The following is a 13,040-nucleotide window of genomic DNA, read 5'->3' as shown; positions in this document are numbered from 1 at the left end:
CTCGTACAGCCTCCATCTGCTCTAAAATAAGTAAATCTAGTAACTAGTAACATTTCTGGCTTAACGGGTGAAGCAAAAGCTTTTCGTATTCCTGGCTATCTTAATAGAGACTGTGAGTAGAAAGAGTTTATGAGCTATATTGCTCGCCCTGAGTGGGCTAGGAGATTAATCCTCAGTGAGGGGGTTGAGGATGGCTTTAGGTCTTTTGTGCTTAGAATAGTCCATTGCATCATAGTCAGCGGCCAGTTGGATCAGTCTGTTAGGATGCACAGTTGCTTTTGAAAAGAATTTGGTTGCTATAGTTTGCATGAAGGTGTAGATATAGGGGAATCCGTGTCGCGGTGCAGTTGGACAGTTCGGATGAACCATGGAGCGCCCAGGATCATTGTAAGACACTTGTTCTGAATGCGTTGTAATTTAATGATATTTGAGTTTGAAGTATGGCTCCAGGCCGGTGAGGCATAGGTGAGTATTGGACGAACCATCAGTTTGTATATGAGAAGTTTGATTCTGGTGCTCAGTTTACTGTTTCTGTTTATTAGCGGATAGAGCAGGGCTATGGTTTTTGATGTGTTTGCACAGAGAGTCTTGATATGGGAGTTGAAAGTCAGTTTACTGTCCATTACTACACCGAGATACTTGATCTCTGTTTTCCACTGAATTTTTGTGTTAAGGAGGAGAATATCTTCTTTGGGAAGCACTGATCTTCTAGAGAATAAGACGGCTACACTCTTCTGAGGATTCACCTGGAGTCGCCATTTGGCAAAATATTGTTCTATTTGCAGTAGGTTTTCTTGCAGTTTCTTGATGGCTAAGTGAGGCTTTAATGATCTGGCCAATATCGCTGTGTCATCAGCGTAAAGAGCTTTAATTGAAGATAATGGGTTGTGTGGTATATCATGCAGGTATAAGGAGAATAGGATTGGTGCTAGTAAGGACCCTTGTGGAACTCCAGCCAAGATGTTTTTCTGTGAGGACACTACTCCACTTAATCTCACTTGCATGTGTCTATCGCAGAGGTACGTCTTGATGAGTTGAATGATTCCGATTGGAACACTGGATGATATAAGCTTGTATAGCAAGCCATAATGCCAAACCTTGTCAAATGCACTGGCTAAGTCTAGGAAAACAGCCCCAGTGCATTGACGCCAGTTAAAACCTGTAATGATATGTTCCACCAATCTGTGTATTTGTTGTGTAGTACTATGCAACTGTCTGAAGCCAAGCTGCTCCTCAGGCAGGATGTTTAACCGGAGTACAGAATCTTGAAGCCTAGTAAGAATTACCTTCTCAGCAATTTTTCCGAGATTAGAGATGAGACTGATTGGTCTGTAATTCTGTGGCAAAGTGGGATCCTTTCCAGGTTTATGAATTGGAACAATGTACGCCAATTTCCAGTAGGAAGGGAAATACTTGTAGTGAAGTATGGAGTTGATTATGTTTGCCAAGTGAACAATAGCTTTGCGAGGTAGAAGTTTTATAACTTTGTTGGAGATACCGTCGGGTCCAGGAGCCTTTTTATTTTTGAATTTCTGAATAATAGTATATATTTCAGCAGGTGAGGTGGGTGTAATTTGAGTAGAATGTGTGGGAGCAGACTTGAGCGAATATCGGACATTACGGTGTATCTTGTAGATATGACTAATGTCAAGGTGATCGTATGCGGGTTTGCATTGATTTTCAAGGTGATTAGCTATTGCCTCAGCTTTATTAGCATCAGTGTGGATGAGATCTGAATCTGTTTGCAAAGGGGGAAGAGGTTTATTTTTGTTCTTGATCTTTCGGATAAGATTCCATACAGAGTGGCTGTCAGTGGAGATGAAGGTCAGTTTTTCTTCCCAGAGTTGAGTTCTATGAGCTGCGAGTGCATCTCTCACTGCAGAGTTTAACCTATTTAAGATCCGTTTATCTTGTGGCGCCCTATTGTTATGGTATCTTTTTCTAGCCCTATTTTTTTCCCTAATCAGATTCATAGTATCTTCAGGCAGGTGGTTGGATTTGTGGGTGGTTGCAGGGGTAGTAACTGCTGCACAGGCTGCTGTAATCTGTTCTGTTAGATTTTTGACAGCTATATCAATTTCTTCTTTTGATTTAATGATGGGAACAGGACCAATATATTTTGCAAGCACCTTGGAGAGCCTTTCCCAAGGAATAAATGAGTGAGGGGATGGGGATAATTTTTCAAGATTTCCTAATTTTAACCGTATTGGATTATGATCTGATGATAAATCGTTGATTGTCATTAAATTGTATTGGAGTCTTTATGTTGGAGGTTTAATGGATTTTTTACAACACTCAAAAAAGAATTAAAATAGAATTTAATGCTTCCTATATTTCGTCCTAGTCACTAGGACATCTATGGGGATTACAAAGACAATTAAGGTAACACGCACACAAAAACTTACAATACTAAGCCCAACCACGTGGGTGACAATAAAGTCCTATCTAGGTGGAGCGCCCTCTAAGGGCAGTAGTAGGTGGCCTGGAATGTGAGGTGGGACCTCTGGTGATGACTGTTTCCCAAATCTTCAGAAGCTTCATGCAACCGTATTTGTTAAGATTTGGTTGGTTTCTGAGAGCTGCTGCTGCTTCTAAGAAAAGTCTCTCTTTCTTGAATTTGCTGTGGTGGAGCATGGTGGTTTTCTTCCATGATATTCTGTGGGTGGTGTCCAAAACATGGTCAGCCAAGCCTGAATGGCCATAGTTGTGTTTAACGATGTACGACTTGTGTTCCTCCAGGCGGATGGATGCTGATCTGCCTGTCTGTCCAAAGTACGCAAGCTTACAGGAACAGGGTACTTTGTAAACTCCAGGCAGAGAGAGAGAGAGGAGGGAGCTGATCTTTCGTAGAACGGATAAGGGTAGCCAGTTAGCGTTATCCTTATCCGTTCTACGAAAGATTAGCTCCCTCCTCTCTCTCTCTGCCTGGAGTTTACAAAGTACCCTGTTCCTGTAAGCTTGCATACTTTGGACAGACAGGCAGATCAGCATCCATCCGCCTGGAGGAACACAAGTCGTACATCGTTAAACACAACTATGGCCATTCAGGCTTGGCTGACCATGTTTTGGACACCACCCACAGAATATCATGGAAGAAAACCACCATGCTCCACCACAGCAAATTCAAGAAAGAGAGACTTTTCTTAGAAGCAGCAGCAGCTCTCAGAAACCAACCAAATCTTAACAAATACGGTTGCATCAAGCTTCCGAAGATTTGGGAAACAGTCATCACCAGAGGTCCCACCTCACATTCCAGGCCACCTACTACTGCCCTTAGAGGGCGCTCCACCTAGATAGGACTTTATTGTCACCCACGTGGTTGGGCTTAGTATTGTAAGTTTTTGTGTGCATGTTACATTAATTGTCTTTGTAATCTCCGTAGATGTCCTAGTGACTAGGACGAAATATAGGAAGCATTAAATTCTATTTTAATTCTTTTTGAGTGATGTAAAAAATCCATTAAACCTCCAACATAATGTCCTCACAGCACTTAAGCATCTACACAAGAATGTATTGGAGTCTGATGTGCTGCAGTATGGCTATGTCCAATACATCAGCCCTGCCATAGGTGTTGTGATAGGTGGGATCAGCAGGGCCTATTACGTGAAGGTTGTTGAAATCAGCATAGTTCTGTAGTATCTGTCCATTTTTGTTAGTGGAGTGGCTATTCCAGGTAGAATGCTTGGCATTTAAATCACCTGCCACAATGGTAGGCTCTCCAGTATCAAATATAGCGTTCAAATCAGAAGGTAGTAATGATTTTTGAGGTGGATGGTATGCTGCAAAAATTTTTAATTTGCCTACTGAGCTCGTGAGAATCTCGGTGCCAGTGACCTCGAGATTGGAGGTAGAAGGAATGTTTATGGAGTGATGAGAGATAAAATTCTTGATGAAAATTGCCATGCCTTCACCTCTGTGGGTTGATCTGTCAGTTCTATACGACTGATATCCATAAATTTTGGGATTGTCCGCTGGTCTTAGATGCGTTTCATTTATTAATAGAACATCTGGCCGATGACTGTGGGCAAAATTTTGGAGTTCTAGGATCTTATTCCTTAAGCCGTTTGCATTCCAGGCTATTATCTCTAGGGCTTCTGGTTTTAATTTTTTACCGTTCATTAGTGAGCGCTGAAATGATGACTTGAGTGTCTTTTAGAAATCTGTCAGTAGAACTTTGTGAAGGATTAGATCTGCTGAAATCTAATAGCATATTTGCCAGGGACGCAGTAATGATAGCTGCCAAATTTGAACGTGATGGTGACTGTTCTAGAGATGTCTGTTTAGGGCGGGTTACATCCGCATATGACCTGGACTGCCAATTTAGAGTCGTTTTTGGAGGGACCTCAGTTTTCAGCAGATGGGCTTCTGAGTCTTTATTCTGAACTTTAGGAGGCTGTGAAGTAGCCGCAGATGTAGGTGAACTGATGGAAGGAGAGAATGTTCCCTCTTCAGATTTCCTGTTACGTGGATTGTACAAGCATCCTCTGTAGTTGGATGTGTGAGGACCGCCACAATTGGCACATTTGGCAGGGGTAGATTTTGGTTTAGAACAGGTGTTCGTTGGGTGACCAACCCCACACTTCAAACATTTAAATTCGGCCCTACACATTTTCTGGGCATGCCCAAACTTTTGACATCTATGGCATTGCCCAGTAGAAGCTCTCTTCCTTAACGGTTCTACCGAGATTTTCAATCCACAGATGGTTGTCAAGTCATATATGTGTTTATAGGTTTGACTGATCTCGATCAGCACTAATGGCATTGGAGTCTTGTCCCTCCTGGTCATCCTGCTGACCTTGATTGGTAGTAAATCACTCGAGTGCAGGTCTGTGATGATTTTGTCGGTGGAGACATCCTCAGGTACGCCTCTAATCACAACCTTGAGATTTTTTTCCGAACCGAGTGAAAAAGTATGGTACTGAATTCCTCTGGAATTTAGTTCTGTTGTTAACCTACGATAGTCTGTGACAGTTTTAGGGTGAATTTTTACACCATCTCTGATATTCTTTGCATTGTTATATGAGATCTTTAGGTTGTTCATTATGTTCTTTAGAGTCATCCATTTGTTCTTCTCACACAGGATAATCGGGGGGATCTTTTCCCTTGCGGAGGTAGGTGAGTCTGGGGCAGAGCCATCTTCTTCCATGACATCTATAATTGGTGATTCGGAGGTCGCAGTTTTGAGCTTTTTGCTTGCGCGAACCTCCTGAAAATCAGTGTGGTCAGTACGGGAATGATCTTCAGCCGTTGTTGTTTTTTTAGGTGGGGTTGTCTTGGAGTAGTTCAAGAAGTTGAACGTCGTCTGTATCAACTTCTTGGATTTCATGAACTACTACCTTACCTGGCCATTTTGTGTGTAGCAGATTTCCAATATGCTTAAAAATAGCCAGGAGCTGTTTGAAGGTGAGTTCCTCGTACGGTAGGTCTGTGGTTGGACCCACGTTTTGTTCTGGAGAACAGGACATGCTTTCCATTTCCAGCGTATTGTGATAATAGATAGTTTCTAAAATAATAACTGATGCAATGAAACAATGGCGATGCTGATGGCAGTAAGCCTAGCGTATCGCCGTTGTTTCGAAAAAGGTTAACTTACCTACTGAATTAGTTTTTATGAGCCTATTCAAGAACCAAACCGGTTGACTATACCAGTAGGACTATTCACTGCCAGTAAAAATATTTGTTGAGTTCATTAAATCACATTTTATATCAAATATCAGAATCGCGAATCATATGTATGAGCACTAGGCAAAACGCCATTTTCTCCATCTTTCCTTCAAATCACAAGTAAATCTAACACTTTTTTCATTCTCTAATATGAGCAGGCAGAAGAACTCTTTTAAGTCCAAACGTTTTTTTTTTTGTTTTTTTTCATCCCTGTTATAACGAATGAACTGTAATTTTCCTATCTAGTAAAAAAAACAAAAAAAAAACGTATTGTGTGTACAATAAATAGCCAAGAGGCTATTTTTTTCGACGACGTAAAATAAGTTAAGGGGACAATAAATCCTTCATTATTTCAAAGCCGAATAAGAAACTCGAAGATCGAAATCTAAAAGTTTAATGCCGAAGTACTTCCGGCGAGTCCAAGCGTAAGTCGACACCTGGTAGTACAACGCTAGGGCAACTCGGAGCAAAGGTGGAGCAAGTTTCGATCACTGTCCTTAATATTTTCTCATAATTCTCATAATTTAAAACGCAGCATCCTAGGAGATTATTACTGTTTTATATTATGAGGGAAGGTCACTACCCAAACCGGTTTCGACCTTTATTGAGGTCTCATCAGTAAGTGAACTTTTGTATTATCCAGTCCGCCTACTCACTGATGAGACCTCAATAAAGGTGGGAATCGGTCTGCGTAGTGACCTTCCCACATAATGTAAAACAATAATATATCTCCTAGGAGCTGCGTTTTACATTATGAGAAAATATTAAGGACAGTGATCGAAACTTGCTCAGAGTTGTCCTAATGTTGTACTACCAGGTGTTGACTTATGCTTGGACTCGCCAGAAGTACTTCGGCATGAAACTTTTAGATTTCGAGTTCCTTATTCGGCTTTGAAATAATGAAGGATTTATTATCCCCTTAACTTAATTTATTGTGTGTGTGTGTGTGTGTGTGTGTGTGTGTGTGTGTGTGTGTGTGTGTGTGTGTGTGTGTGTGTGTGTGTGTGTGTGTGTGTGTGTGTGTGTGTGTGTGTGTGTGTGTGTGTGTGTGTGCGTGCGTGCGTCGTGCGTGCGTGGTACATGGTCAAGTTTGCTGAGTTGCAGAATTAAAAATGAAAATCCTATTTCCATTATATCAAAGATTGACAAACTGTAAAATAGGCTGCAAAATACTTAGACAAGTTCTAGTAGATGATTAGAACAAACCTATATAGTATTTTTTCTGAAAAAGCATCATGAGGGTTATTACGATGAAACTATGCAAGGCTTCGTTTCTCCTCCTATCGCATTTAAAAAAAAAAAAGAAAGAAATATAAGTGCGGGCAGAAAATAACTTTTTGATTTTCAAATGCTCATATAAATTCTTTTTCATTTCAGTGTGTGTCTAAAATTTTAATTGAAATGAATTTATATAATGTACCTGTAAAGCTCGTAAAAATAACGTTTTCATCTATAGTGCCATGCCGTCTGAAGAAAGATCGTTCTAAGTTCGATGCTTGTCCCACATCTCACGAAAAATCGATCGTACAACTTACATTGTTAAAACAAGAGAAGATAATAATACGATATTATGATTTAGGGCAGAGATGGCGGTAGTTGATACTTTGGGCTTGCTATAAGTAAATGATTGAAAGACTGAAACTGGCTGTATATATATATATATATATATTTTATGCAAGTAAAAATAAATGAAACCATATCAACCAGACGCATGTTCCTTTTTTGTGCAAATTGTTACTTGAGTATGGCAAGAAAAACTATACGTCATTAGACATTAAAAGTTTCTTCATTTCTTTGTTTTTATGAGGTTTGTGAGCGTCTTCAGATAGTAAATGAAAACTCGCGTAGCTCAGTGGAATCAAAGGAACACATATACACGGAGAAAGTGACGCCAAAATTTTGGCATATGCTGATGACGTCACTTTAACACTAGGAACACAAAAATCCTTGGACACAACACTCAAAATAATAAAAGACTTCAGCAAAGCCTCAGCACTGAATGTGAATCTGGCAAAATCCCACTGCAAAATAATTGGAAAGTGGGAAAACCAACCAAGGATTCCTTCAGGAATACAGGTGAATAATTACATACCAGTTCTGGGCATCAACATCGGAAGCTTAGAATTACACGAAGAACAGTGGAAAGAACTCCATGACGGCATAAAGAAGAAAATTAATGCAATGCGCCTTAGACAGCTGTCCGTCAGAGGAAGGGCCCGGGTTTGCAACATCTACCTAACATCTCGCCTGTGGTACAAGATATACAACACCCCGTATCACGGAAGGAGGGCCGAAAAAATACACAGGCTATGCGCTACATACATCTGGGGCTCTTAGTATGAACCCATGCAGAGATCAACACTGTTCCATGAAGTTGAAGCTGGAGGTTTAGCATTGCTAAGCATCCATCTGAAAACTCTCATCGGCAGGGCAATAACAGCAGCCCCAACGCACACAAAAACCTATCATGCCTATGCGGCAACATTCTTACAAAAGTGTTTGCCGCATAGGTTTATAAGCTCACTTCCAGATATAAAAAAACCAAGCCTAAGAATGTTCAAAGAAATAGCCGAAGGGTACACATATATAATGAAACACTCAGATACCGAAACCTTACTGACAATTAAACCAAGAAAACTATACAAAACATTAAGTCAAGTGACATTCCCACCTCCCCAACACAGGGAAATAAGAAAAGGAGAAATTAGGCTAAGTCCAGTGCGTAGCAAAGTTTTCCGACTTCCAATATCACCAAAATACAAAACATTCTATAAAGTACACCATGCCTGTCTCCCCACAAAAATGTGGTGTGTAGAAAAAAAAATCCCACTACAAGGCCCAGCGAAGTGTCATTTCTGTCCGGACCCAGAAACAATATATCATATTATGATGTTCTGTAGCAAAACGTCCACAGTATGGAACACCATACAGAAATTCCTACATATGACACAACCATTCTCTGAAAACACATTATTTTGGTTGGAAGACCAAAAAATGAAAAAAAACAGAACTAATAATCATAATAATAACAATGTATGCAATATGGTCCCGCAGATGTGACAAAACACACGGAGAGACACCAGACCAGAAACACTAGCAAAAATTAACAATTATTTAAAGGAAATTATCATAAACACTACACAAACCAAAAGCATAACAACACAGCAATGGAAGAAACTCGGCCTACTTGAAGAAGCAGAAGAAGAAGAAGGAAAAATAAAACTTATACCGATAATGGAACCCCCGTAGTTTGTGGTAAACAATAATGATAACCCACTATCTGAACAAAAAGCATAATTCCCGACAAAGGTGCTGTTAACGTAGGCTCATTCGCCACAACGAGAGGAACAATGTCAACAAGATATCAAATCTAATAAAAAAATAAATAAATAAATAAAAATTAAAAAATTAAAAAAAAAGTATATATGTATATAAAATAATTAAAATAAATAAATAAGTAAAAGTTTAAAAAAATAATAAAAATATTAATAATAATATATAGGTACGCCTATATATAAGGGATAAGAATGTTTTATATATATATATATATATATATATATATATATATATATATATATATATATATATATATATATATATATATATATATATATATATATATATATATATATACAAAGATATATATATATATATATACAAAGATATATATATATATATATATATACTGTATATGTATATCTAATTGTGTAAGAAAAAAAAAAAGAAAAGTAAATAGCAAATTACTCCTTAAGATAAGTCAATAATACTCTAGTAATAAATATGTAGATTAAGATATACTACCAGAAATATGTATATGTTCTTGTGTATACAGACACAAGGACGGTAGATATGTCAATTGTAAGAAATGCAGATAACATAAGTTCATATCATGATAATAACCCAAAATGTTAATAGGATATATTATCCATTTATAGACCTGTAACTAATTCTGCAATTCAGAAAACTGTGTATATAAGAAATTACAGATTTACCTCTTAAGTTAAGCAAACAATATAATGTTAAAGCAAGATGGAATTCTTTTTTGTAAAAATAAGAGTGCCTACAAAAAAAATAAAATCTGCATGAGATATAGAGATACTACCAAAATATATGCATATATAAATGTAAATAAAAACATAAGCAATGTATGTATTTTAAGAATAAGATGTGCATTTAAATTAAGCTAATAAAATAGTCATCCAAAATATGTGAACAAAGATATAAAATGAAGATATATGTAAAACGAATTGTACATATGGAAAATGTCAATGCTAACATATATATGTATGTATATGTGTGTGTGTGGGTGGGTGTATATGTATATATGTATGTATGTATGTGTGTGGGTGGGTGGGTGGGTGGGTGTATATGTATATATGTGTGTGTATGTATGTATGTATATATGTGTGTGTGTGTGTATATATGTATATGTATATGTATGTATATGTATGTATATATGTATATGTATGTATGTATGTATGTATATATATATATATATATATATATAAACGAGAATAGACTGATCTGATAATGGAACTTATAAATAGACTGAAATCACTATGTAACATATACCAACAAAAATAACAGCTCAAACAATTCAATAGGACAATAAGGAAAATAGAAATTTGGCATGTGATGTTGTATCTTATTTAAACAGTGATTGTAAAACAGGTGTCATAAGTATATTGTAACGAGTAAATGAAAATGCCTAATAGAATTAGCAGCCTATGTACAAATTGTAAATAGCTGTATATATATTTATTTTTAAATGTACACAGCTGCTGTTGTTGATACAAATAACCTCAGTACAAGTAGCCTCAAGAAATGTAAATCAAAATGTCAATTAGAAAATAGTTGTATATATATATTTATTTTGATTGTACATAGATGCTTTAGTGTTAATAAAAAATATACTCAGTGGATGTGGCGTTTGGCCGCACGAAGGAAGACTTGGTTTCGAGTCGAGTCGGCGACTAGAAGAAATTTTTCTAAGGCTTTTTTCGACCGGTTCCCGAGTTAGTCGATCTCTGGCACGGGCAAGTAGGTTTTTCCTCCCGGAAACTCGGGTTTTTTGTCCTGTAAACTCAAGAAAATCGACCGTAGAACCCACATTATTTCAGACATTAAATATATTGTGTTAGGGTTAGGGACCACGAGATGGCGGCACATTTGAGCCGTCTCTCTTCACTGAGTACCGCTTAATTAGTGATAGCCTTGGGCCATCTATCTCTGATTGGTACCAGTGGAGATTGAACTGCTCACTCAGTCTCCACAAGTTAGACAGGGCTAAATGGCCTCGCCTACTCCCCGTATACGGGAATAAAAAGGCGTTAGCTGATTTTTTTTTATATATATATGTAAAATATATATGTGTGTGTGTATATATATATATATATATATATATATATGTAAAACTTTTTATTTTCTCAAGCCTCAATACTTTGTCACAGCTTTAATTCGAATGTGCAACCAGACACAAAATGTTCAGATTAGGGGAAGTGCAGCTCGACTTGAACCTATAAAAAATACAGAATTATTTAAGTACATAGTGAAAGTGTATTTTATAGAACATTATAACGTATACAAATAAATAAGCATATATAGTTACATTTTTTACATAGCGACAGTCACAAATACATGTACCCCTCTCCTGATGGCAGACTAAAAACTATATTGATTATATCGAAGGAAAGCATTATCCAAAATTTAAAAGCTTTAAAGAAAATATATAAAATTTTAACACAAAACAACCACCCCTAGGAAAAGATCTCTAAGCCTTGACATGTCAAAATTAAGGCTTCAATGTGCAAATGAATTTCATTAAAAAACTTAACTATAAAACGGAGATCTAAACTTGAAAATACAGAATTCGGGCGGGGTGATGCTAGGTGCAATAAAGCAAATATTGCTAAAAACAGGGAAGCCTAGTAATAACATGCTTTTTTACTGAAATAATAGACTTATGGTATCAAAAGAAAAGAGAAAACCCAAATACTGAGAGGCTGTCAGTGAGAACACACCTACATTCTTAGAACCACAAAGAGTAAAAATAAATAAATAAATAAATAAATCAACTAACGCCTTTTATTCCCTAATAGGGAGTAGGCGAGGCCTTTATACCCTATCTAGCTTTTGGAGACTGAGTGGACAGTTCAATCTCCATCGGTAGCCAATCAGAGATAGCTGGCCCATGTCTATCACAAATTATAGCAGCCGCCGATGAAGAGGCTGGCAAACAAGTGCTGCCATCTCTTGGTACCTAACCCTAACAAGATATGTCACTGTCTGAAATAATGTCGGTACTACGGTCGATTTTCTTGAGTTTACGGGACGAAAAACCAGAGTTTCCGGGAGGAAAAACCCGCTTGCCTGTGCCAGAGATCGACTGACTAGGCTTAGAAAAAGTTCCTCTAGTCAGCGACTAGACTAGAACCTAGGTCTAACTTCAAGCGGCCAAGCGCAAAGGACGCAAGCGCTACTTACACTGAGCTACACAGGCCTAATATAAATTAAATAAATAAATAATTCCTTCTGCGTAGAAGGAATGGATGTGATTTTGGATGTGTAGAGGGAGTTTGAGGGAAGATTGGATTTGTATAAGAGGGACAGCCTACACTTGAATGTGTTTGGCATCGGGAGTCTTGAAAAATTATTAATTGATATAATTATAAGACATGCAGAGAGTCAGGGAAACTGAATTCTGATGGGAGTAATCGTAACAATCTGTGTAAGAGTGACAGTGTTAGATAACTGTGTTAATAAATGGAATAGTTATCATTATGGAAACGATTATGAAGGGAGAACCATTCTATGTTCGTCCGGTTCGAACCTATGCACTTGTAAAGATGTCTGGATGAGAAAGGATATAGATAAGAACACAGATCTTCAAGTTATTGTAGTATGTCATGCAACAACAGACAAGTGTACACAAGAGAGCATACAAGTAATTTATTCTGTCTCTACATGAATGCTAGGATTACCAGAAAAAAAGGAGTCGAGTTTGTTGCCCTGTGTAATATATTGGGATCACATTTTGTAGGCATTAATGAGACCTGTCTATCAGAAGCAAAAGCATTAACTAGTATTGAGTGAAAAGGGTGCTGTATTTTTAGGAAGGATAGGAGAAGAGCGGGACGCGCTGCTAACGATATCGGATGACTTGAATCCAGTTCTAGTTGAGACCAATGACTGCAAAGCTAGTAACTGTTTTTAGTGTGGCAGTGAGATTGATGCCATCTAGTGTGAGGTGGAGTCTGACACGATTAAATACATAGTGAGGGGTTGTTACGGACCTGATGGATCGGTTGCTAGTGGTAAAGAAATGCATCACCAAATAAATACAATGGGTGCGAAAAGAGTATTCATAAAAGGGGACT

The sequence above is a fragment of the Typopeltis vanoorti genome, chromosome 4 (genome assembly GCF_054136105.1).
Source record: "Typopeltis vanoorti isolate ZY-2024b chromosome 4, IOZ_Tvanoo_1.0, whole genome shotgun sequence".
NCBI lineage: Eukaryota > Metazoa > Arthropoda > Arachnida > Uropygi > Thelyphonidae > Typopeltis > Typopeltis vanoorti.
This window is presented reverse-complemented; position numbering follows the sequence as displayed.